Source organism: Aethalodelphis obliquidens, unplaced genomic scaffold, assembly GCF_003676395.1.
Source record: "Aethalodelphis obliquidens isolate GAN/ISIS:26980383/991018 unplaced genomic scaffold, ASM367639v1 scaffold51, whole genome shotgun sequence".
In the NCBI taxonomy this organism is placed as follows: Eukaryota; Metazoa; Chordata; class Mammalia; order Artiodactyla; family Delphinidae; genus Aethalodelphis; species Aethalodelphis obliquidens.
In genome coordinates this window covers 58,917-68,510 of record NW_020837995.1, presented here as the reverse complement: position 1 = coordinate 68,510, position 9,594 = coordinate 58,917, and the positions used below count along the sequence as shown (strand labels likewise).

General features: G+C 41.1%; 1 long non-coding RNA gene across 3 annotated transcripts in view; it reads left to right on the top strand.

Annotated features, from left to right (window-relative positions):
* The window catches only part of LOC113607918 (uncharacterized), a 68,804-nt gene that overhangs the window by 24,741 nt on the left and 34,469 nt on the right, over positions 1-9,594 (top strand). The window lies entirely within an intron of this gene.

Below are 9,594 nucleotides of genomic sequence, written 5' to 3'. Positions count from 1 at the left end.
TGTGTGTGTGTGTGTGTGTGTGTGTGTGTGTGTGTGTGTGTGTGTGTTTAAGGACGAAATTATAGGAACAATTTGCTAAAGTTCTGGGGAGCCTGAGGTTGTTCATTTGAACGAAAATCAACAAATGAGGTACAAGCAGTGAGGGCAAGGTGGGGAGGGAGCATGATGACAAAGGCAAAACAACAGCAACAACAACAACTAAACCCCAAGCCATCAGAAGGAAAAGCAAATCAGAGCCATGGGAAAGAAAGAGGTAAGTCACAGAGGCAACTCTTTGGAGGAATAAGAACAAAGGGATTGAAGTATGTCAGAAAATATGAATAACTGATAACCTGTAATAGAAACATGGTCAGAGCCTTCAGAAGGAAACTTTAAGAAGAGGAACAAGTGACTCCCAAGGACTTTGGAGCTAGAAGGGGGCCACGGGGATCATGTCCAAATCTCACTTTTCTGATAAAGAAACTAAGACCGAGAAAGCTTAAAAGACTTTTCAAAAGTTTTTCCAGAACCAGATCTTATCTCAGGGAATTGCCCTTTGCACTAGGCCGTGGAACTAGAGAATAAATGGGAAGAGGCAAAATGAGAGGGAATCCAAGCAAAAGTAAAAATTTGACAGCTAGATCTTAAATTAATTTCTCAATCTTCCCTAGAATTTATGAACTCTTTTTTCTTGTGGGGACCACTGTATTTTAGGAGCCAATTCCATTCTGATAACTAAGTACCTTAAACTATTTCAATCAAATAATAATCCATTTCCCACATTGGAGACTGTGCCCAGGAACAGGATCATTCAGTGACTAATTTAAGTACTGAGAAAATTTTTGATCATGCCTAATGGATTCCTAATTATATTTTGAGTGCAAATCCTTTAAATCTGCCCTTGGTAGAGTGTATTCATTTAACAAATATTTTTAAAGCACCTACTATGTGCTAAGTACCTAGTACACAATAGAAAATAAAACAAACACTGTCCAGTTTATTATTATGCAGCTATTTTGCAATTGGACTTCAATCTTTTGGTGATAATTGGACTTCAACCTTTTGTTTGTTTTTCACATTATTTCCATTTCCAAATTATGCTGCTCCTTTATTCATCATCCATAATTGGGGTAATCCCAGGATTCTTAGGGACTTCTGATGTGGCTCCTCATTTACCCTGGCACTGTCTTATGGTCTCAAAATGAGCCAAGACATGGAGTTGATCAGAGCGAGCTTACTGTAGAAGATAGTCCAAAGTAAGAAGAGCTGATGGGGCAAATCAAAGCCAGAATACTTGAGGAGAACTAAGAGAAGCTGAAATCCAAAAGGCAACTTGCTAGTCCAAAGGGGCTTGATAGCAAATGAGGTAAAAGAAAGAGGAGAGCTAAGAACTGGAAGAGTTGCTGTAAATAATTGACTTTACTGGACTTTTGTGGGTTTGAGGTGAATAGCACTGGCTCAAATATGGAAGTTAAAGATGCAATGGTGTACCTAGAAGAGAACATAGGCAAAACATTATCTGATATAAATCATAGCAATATTTTCTTAGGTCAGTCTCCCAAGGCAATAGAAATAAAATCAAAAATAAACAAATGGGACCTAATCAAACTTACAAGATTTTGCACAGCAAAGGAAACCATAAGCAAAATGAAAAGACAGCCTAGGGAACGGGAGGAAATATTTGCAAATGATACGACTGATGAGGGCTTAATTTCCAAAAGATACAAACAGCTTATACAACTCAATAACCAAAAAAACAAACAACCCAGTTGCAAAATGGGCAGAAGACCTAAATAGACATTTCTCCAAAGAAGTCATACAGATGGCCAACAGGAACATGAAAAGATGCTCAACATCAATAATTATTAGAGAAATGCAAGTCAAAACTACAATGAGATATCACCTCACAGTGGTCAGAATGGCCATCATTAAAAAGTTAACAAATAGGGCTTCCCTGGTGGCGCAGTGGTTGAGAGTCCGCCTGCCAATGCAGGGGACATGGGTTCGTGCCCCGGTCTGGGAAGATCCCACATGCCGCGGAGCGGCTGGGCCCGTGAGCCATGGCTGCTGAGCCTGCGTGTCCGCAGCCTGTGCTCTGCAACGGGAGAGGCCACAACAGTGAGAGGCCCGCGTACCACAAAAAAAAAAAAAAAAAAAAAAGTTAACATAAAAAGGGAAAGCTCCTACACTGTTGGTGGGAATGTAAATTGGTGCAGCTACTATGGAAAACAGTATGGAGGTTCCTTCAAAAACTAAAAATAGGGTTACCATATAATCCAGCAATCCCACTCCCAGGTATACATCCAGAAAAGACAAAAACTCTTAATTCGAAAAGATACATGCACCCCCACGTTCATAGCAGCACTATTTACAATAGCCAAGACATGGAAGCAACCTAAATGTCCATCAACAGATGAATGGATAAAGATGCGGTATATATATACAATGGAATATTACTCAGCCATAAAAAAGAATGAAATAATGCCATTTGCAGCAACATGGATGGACCTAGAGATTATCATACTAAGTGAAGTAAGTCAGAAAGAGAAAGACAAATGTCATATGATATTGCTTATATGTGGAATCTAAAATACAATGGAAATGAACTTACAAAACAGAAATAGACTCACAGACAGGAAAACAAACTTATGGTTACCAAAGGGGGAAGAGGGTTGGGGAAGGTATAAATTAGGAGTCTGGAATTAGCAGATACAACCTACTATATACAAAAGAGATAAACAACTAGGTCCTACTGTACAGCACAGGGAACTATATTAATATCCTGTCATAAACCATAATGGAAAAGAATATATATGTACACACACATATATATATGTCTGAGTCATTTTGCTGTATGCCAGAAACTAACACAACACTGTAAATCAACGAGACTTCAGTTAAAAAAAATAAAAAGATTCATGGTGTATATTGTGGAGAATTCTGTGCCTCCCTGCAATCAAGCATTTTTATTGAATGGCAATATAGTACTTATGTTATTTAATAATCATATACTGTTTGATTCTCTAGTCTTTCTCCATCTTAACGTGCATTGCACATTTCTTGACCCCATGATCCACTTAATCCCATGGAATCTAATATGAAGTTCAGGAATTTACTACACATGTTGTGAATACTATCTCTCCTCTCTCTCTCTCCCTCTCTGTAGATTAATATATACAGATATCTATATCTATATATCTGTGTATATATATATATATATAATCTGTATCTCTCCCTCTCTGTTCTCTCTCTGTATATATACATATATACAGAGAGAGGTATAAAGGCATTTATGTTTTATTTATTTATTTTTTGCGGTACGCGGGCCTCTGACTGCTGTGGCCTCTCCCGTTGCGGAGCACAGGCTCTGGACGCGCAGGCTCAGTGGCCATGGCTCACGGGCCCAGCCGCTCTGCGGCATGTGGGATCTTCCCGGACCGGGGCATGAACCCCTGTCCCCTGCATCGGCAGGCGGACTCTCAACCACTGCGCCACCAGGGAAGCCCAAGGTATATGTTTTAAAATGTATATACAAAGACGAGGAAAGGGGATCAGTGGATTTGGAGCAGAAATTGGCGATGATGGAGGAGAAACGTAATGAACAAATTCTACTCTATGAGGTTTAGATATTTCCTTGTCCTATATGGTTCAGTGACTTCTGTTCCCATCGTTTGGTCAAGGGATAAATGTCACCAGGATATATGTATGTTTCAAAAAAAAACTGGATGAAAGTCTGAAAGAAAAGAGAGGGTACAGAGGGAGAATTTGGAGAAACAAGCTTGCTATTCAAGGGGAGTTATTCTTTCCATCACCTGCTCCCATCTTTATACTGCAAACCTCCCCATCCTTACACACCATTTCTAAGCTGTCCTTTATTCAGTCAGCTTGAAATCCCAGTATTAACTTTTTTTCTTGAAATGGAAGAAGGAACATTTCCCTCCCCCCACAAGATACCTAAAAGTAACCTTAGAAAATAAACAATAAAATCACATTACAGGGCTTCCCTGGTGGCGCAGTGGTTGAGGGTCCGCCTGCCGATGCAGGGGACACGGGTTCGTGCCCCGGTCCGGGAAGATCCCACATGCCGCGGAGCGGCTGGGCCCGTGAGCCATGGCCACTGAGCCTGCGCGTCCGGAGCCTGTGCTCCGCAACGGGAGAGGGAGAGGCCACAACAGTGAGAGGCCCGTGTACCGCAAAAAAAAAAAAAAAAAAAACAAACACATTACATACTCTAAAATCTTAGAAAACAAAAGAAAAAGTGCCATACCATTAGAGTAAGATGAAATCCCTTCTAAACGTAAGATTTGTTTAAAATAAGAGCATTAAAAATATATAATTTTCAAAATAAAAAGCACATTTAGGGAATTCCCTGGTGGTTCAGTGGTTAGGACTCGGTGCTTTCACTTCCGGGGCCAAGGTTTGATCCCTGTTCAGGGAACTAAACTCCTGTAAGCTGTGCAGAAGTGGCGGAAAAAAAAAAAAAAGCACATTTATATGAAATCATAGTTTGGCCATTCTTTGATATTCATTGGGTATCACTCTATGCTAGCTGGGAATGAGGTATGTGAATATAACCTCATGTCCCTTCTACCCCGCAGGAGCTTATATTGAAATATAACGCGTATTTCCATTTTTAGTGGGGAAATCATTGATTTGGGTTCTAGTAGACTCTGCCACTTCCCAGTCAAATCAACTTGGGAAAATCACCTTTCTCTGTCCAGACTTAAGTTTCCTCATGTGTAGTGATAAGGTTAGACCAGATGACTTTAACACAACACGTGGCTTTAACCTCTGTGCTTTACATGTGACTATCTACGTGAATCAACAAAGTGTGTCTGTTGCAACAGCTCTCCACAGGGTCCTGCAAAAATAGATCCATGAGAGTCAGTTTCTAAAGGCACTAGTTAAGACAAAATCATCTGGAGGCAAAGTTGAACATCCCTGAGGAAGGAATGCACCAGAGACTGTTTCGCTCTGGTATTGGAACAGAGGATCATTTCTTTGACTGAGTATCAAAGGATGTAGAAGGCCTGCATTTAGGGGATAGGTAGAATAAAAAGTATCAATATAGAATCATACTTGTGCTTATATTAGAGAGGGACAGGAGACCCGAGAGACTCACTGTGTGCTCACTGAATGGACTGCTAGAGTGGGATGAACTGCATTCCGGCTACATTCCTTAAGTTGTTGTTTCTCCCTTTCTTCCACAGACCTTAATGTGATTATAATTGAATTTGCATATTGAAATTTCATTTAAATTTTAAATTAAGTTAAAATATTAAAATTAACCAACAATCTTCAGGCCTGCCGATCTTTGTGACCTCTAGAAGTTAAGTCCAGTCAAAAACCAAAGCAGGGGATTTCCCTGGTGGTGCAGTGGTTAAGAATCCACATGCCAATGTAGGGGACACGGGTTCGATCCCTAGTCCGGGAAGATCCCACATGCCGCGGAGCAACTAAGCCCATGCGCCACAACTACTGAGCCTGTGCTCTAGAGCCCGCGAGCCACAACTACTGAAGCCTGCGTGCCTACAGCCCATGTTCCGCAGCAAGAGAAGCCACCGCAATGAGAAACCCTCACATCACGACCAAGAGTAGTCCCTGGTTGCTGCAACTAGAGAAAGGCTGCGTGCAGCAACGAAGACCCAAATGCAGCCAAAAATAAATTAAAAAAAAAAAAAGGAGTAGAATTGAAAACAAAAACAAAAAAACCCAAAGCAGCTTACAGGTTCATGATTCTGTATCTCCAGATGACAGAATCACCTCAGGATTTAAACCCCAGCCCAAGCCAGAGAAATTCTTTCCTTCTTTTGGGACATAAGAACCAAGCTAGGCCTTCCAACTAGTTATACTCTCAACAAACATTTATCAAATGCATTTCATATTTCACTCACCAGACCTGCATTTAAGGAGCAAGTAGAATTTTAAAAATATGCACTTCTCAACATAGAATCGCATGCATGCTCATATTAAGAGACGAAAAACAGAACTGAGATACTATGGTGACAAAGGTAAATGAGACATGGACCTGCCTCTCCTTGACAAGCAGGGAAATGTTAAACAAGAAAACATAATACAGTACAGGGAGTACCCTGCTGGTCCAGTGGTTAGGACTTCACACTTTCACTTCTGGACTTCCGGGGCCTGGGTTCAATCCCTGGTCCTGCAAGCCGTGCAGCGCAGCCAAAAAAAAAAAAAAAAAAAAAGTATACACACACACACATATGTATATATAATACAATGTGAAGAAATTTCATAGAGTATGCATAAAGTTCCAGGGGAAGAAGAAAGGAGAGTTGACTTGGACTGACTGTCACCAGCAATAAATTATCAATCAATTCATCCATTCTTCCCTCCCTCCCCCCATCCCTCTATGAAACATATGTCCGTGGTGTTTAGTTACGATATATAAAACACTGTGCTAGATGTCACAAATGCAAAGAGGATAAAAACAGATCCTTCTGGAAGGAGTGTTAACTAGGTATGGGAGGTGAAACAGGTAAGCAGGTAATGCTAATAGCTATAGCTACTCTTTATGGGCCACTTCTTTTTATATAGGCCTCTCGCTGTTGTGGCCTCTCCCGTTGCGGAGCACAGACTCCGGACGCACAGGCTCAGTGGCCATGGCTCACGGGCCTAGCCGCTCCGCAGCATGTGAGATCTTCCTGGACCGGGGCACGAACCCACATCCCCTGCATCGGCAGATGGACTCTCAACCACTGCGCCACCAGGGAAGCCCGGGCCACTTCTTTTTGACAAGGCTATGTGAGGCAGACATTATTATCCCCATTTTACCAACTAGGAAATTGAGGTTTAGAGAGGTTAGTAAATTGCTGAGGGTCATGCCGCCGTGAATTATGGAGCTGAGGCTCTAACACATTTTCCTTACAACAAAGTCTGTGCTCAAAGACTATATGGATTCTGGCTGTGACTTTCTGGGTTTAAATTGTCTTTACCACCAATCAGCTGCATGATTTGGGGGCATTTTACTTAACTTCTCTGAGCCTTGGTTTCATCATATAAAAATGAGGTTAAAGGAATTCCCTAGGGGTCCAGTGGTTAGGGCTCGGTGCTTTCACTGACGAGGGCCTGGGTTCAATCCCTGGTCTGGGAACTAAGATCCTGCAAGACATGTGGCACGGCCAAAATAAAATAAAATAAAAACGAGATTAATAGTGTCTACTTGATAGGATTGTGGTGGAGATTTAACAAAACAGTTAAAGCATCTGGCCCAGTGCCTGGCCAGTCTTTCAAGCTCACTACATTTGATGGCAATATTATTATGCCAAGTGGTGAGTGTGCAGAGAAATGCAGATCAAATGTGTACTCATTCAGAGAAAGGAAAGGTCACTTCCAAGTGGAGGGCAGGAGGTTGAATAGATTAAAGGAGCATCATGAAGAATTCACTTAAAATGGAGTTTTCAAAAAAAGGTAAGACTTGAGTATTTAGACTCTAAAATTTAGAATAGAAGGCTCTGTGAGGAAAGCAGCAAGGAGCTTGTTAGCTGTGGGAGGTGACGAGCAATAAAAATGCAAGTTAATAAATTAGATAATTATAGAGAGTGGTAATTAAACAGGATAATGGGAGAGAAAGTGAGGTGGAAAGGTGGGGTTGGAAAGTAAGCGATTAAGGGGGAAAACTTGATTCTATCATCAGGTAGAGCGCTGTTCATATGTAGATCAACTGCTATCTGTGAATGGATACTGAACAGTGGCCCAAACTGATGGAAATGCAAATACTCTTAGAAACAGGGGCTATTAGTAATGCAAATATGAAAAAACCTCTTATTAAGCAGAAAAGCAACAAAACCCCCTAATCGATCTTTGAATGAATTGATCTGTGAATCAACACATTCACATCCTCATGATTTTGATGACAAGACAACATTTTTTCTTTGTCTCTAGTTTGTCTTTTCTCACGCTAGAATTAAGTAAAATTAGTTAAAGCTAAAGCTATCATATTAAAAAAAAATTATTCCTCTATACTTTTTTTTTGGCCATGCCACGCGGCTTGGATCTTAGTTCCCCGACCAGGGATCAAACCCAGGACCTCGGCAGTGAGAGCGCAGTCCTAACCACTGGATCACCAGGGAATTCCCAAAGCTATCCTCTTCTCATTGCTCTTATTTATTCATCCATTCAACAAATATTTTACTGAGAGTTTACCATGTGTCAGGCACTATACCATACCTGGGGAATACAGTGGATGGTCTTTCCTTGGACTTCTCATCTCTTGCTCCAGAGTGCTTTTGGAACAGGAGGACATATCAGGACCCCAGGCAGGTTCTGACACAGGTCTACTGATGTTTTTGGATAGGGGTAGGAGAGGACCTGGTATTATAAAGGGCCCAGAGTGTGTCCTGAAATGGTCTATGGTAAGAAGACAATTGAAGAGTTTTGGAAAAGACTTTAATGTCCCCAAATTTTATTTGAACTATAACATTATTTGCCTTTCACATTCCTCTGTGCACTCCATTCCAAGGTTCACCTCATCACTCCTCCTTCTATACCTGTCTTCGTCTTTTGCTATCCAAATTTACCAAATAAATCTCCTCCTTTCCACCCATTCCAGCTCCTGCTGTTCTTCACAGCCAGTCTCTGGGCTCAGCCCCAAGCCTTGAGGGGCAGTAAATGGATTCAGAGTTGCTGCTCAAACACAGATCCCCATGGAAACCAAAGGACTAAGAAAACAAAAAGAGAGGAAGAGGCAGCCACTGCCTGACCTTTTATGCTCACTCTTCAAATTCTTTTCGCTCTTGGGCGTGAAGGCAAGTGCTTATTTGTATAACTAGTGGAACCAAAGAACCTGACCCCTGCCCCCACCCCCAAAATTCTTAAGAACATCTCTTTGATAGTAAGTGAAGAGCAGTGGGACACCTCCACCTGGTGGTAGAAATACCAAATTACCTCCAAGACGCGAGATTTATGAGTGACTTAGCGGCAAAAGGAAGAGGATGCAAAGACATAACATGCAGGAGCAACGCCTACGAAAGTGTTTAGCATTTAGTACCTGCTCCTTCTCACATATATATATATATATATATATATATATATATATATATATATAACAAACATCTATTTGAGTATAATTGTTTTACAATGGTGTGTTAATTTCTGCTTTATAACAAAGTGAATCAGCTATACGTATATACGTATATCCCCATATCTCCTCCCTCTTGCGTGTCCCTCCCTCCCACCCTCCCTATCCCACCCCTCTAGGTAGTCACAAACCACCAGGCTGATCTCCCTGTGCTATGCGGCTGCTTCCCACTAGCTATCTATTTTACATGTGGTAGTGTATATATGTCCATGCCACTCTCTCACTTCGTCCCAGCTTACCCTTCCCCCTCCCCATATCCTCAAGTCCATTCTCTATGTCTGTGTCTTTATTCCTGTCCTGTCCTTAGGTCCTTCAGAACCTTTTTTTTTTTTTTTTTTAGATTTCAAATATGTGTCAGCATACGGTATTTGTTTTTCTCTTTCTGACTTACTTCACTCTGTATGACAGACTCTAGGTCCATCCACCTCACTACAAATAACTCGATTTTGTTTCTTTTTATGGCTGAGTAATATTCCATTGCATATATGTGCCACATTTTTTTTTTTTTTTTTTTT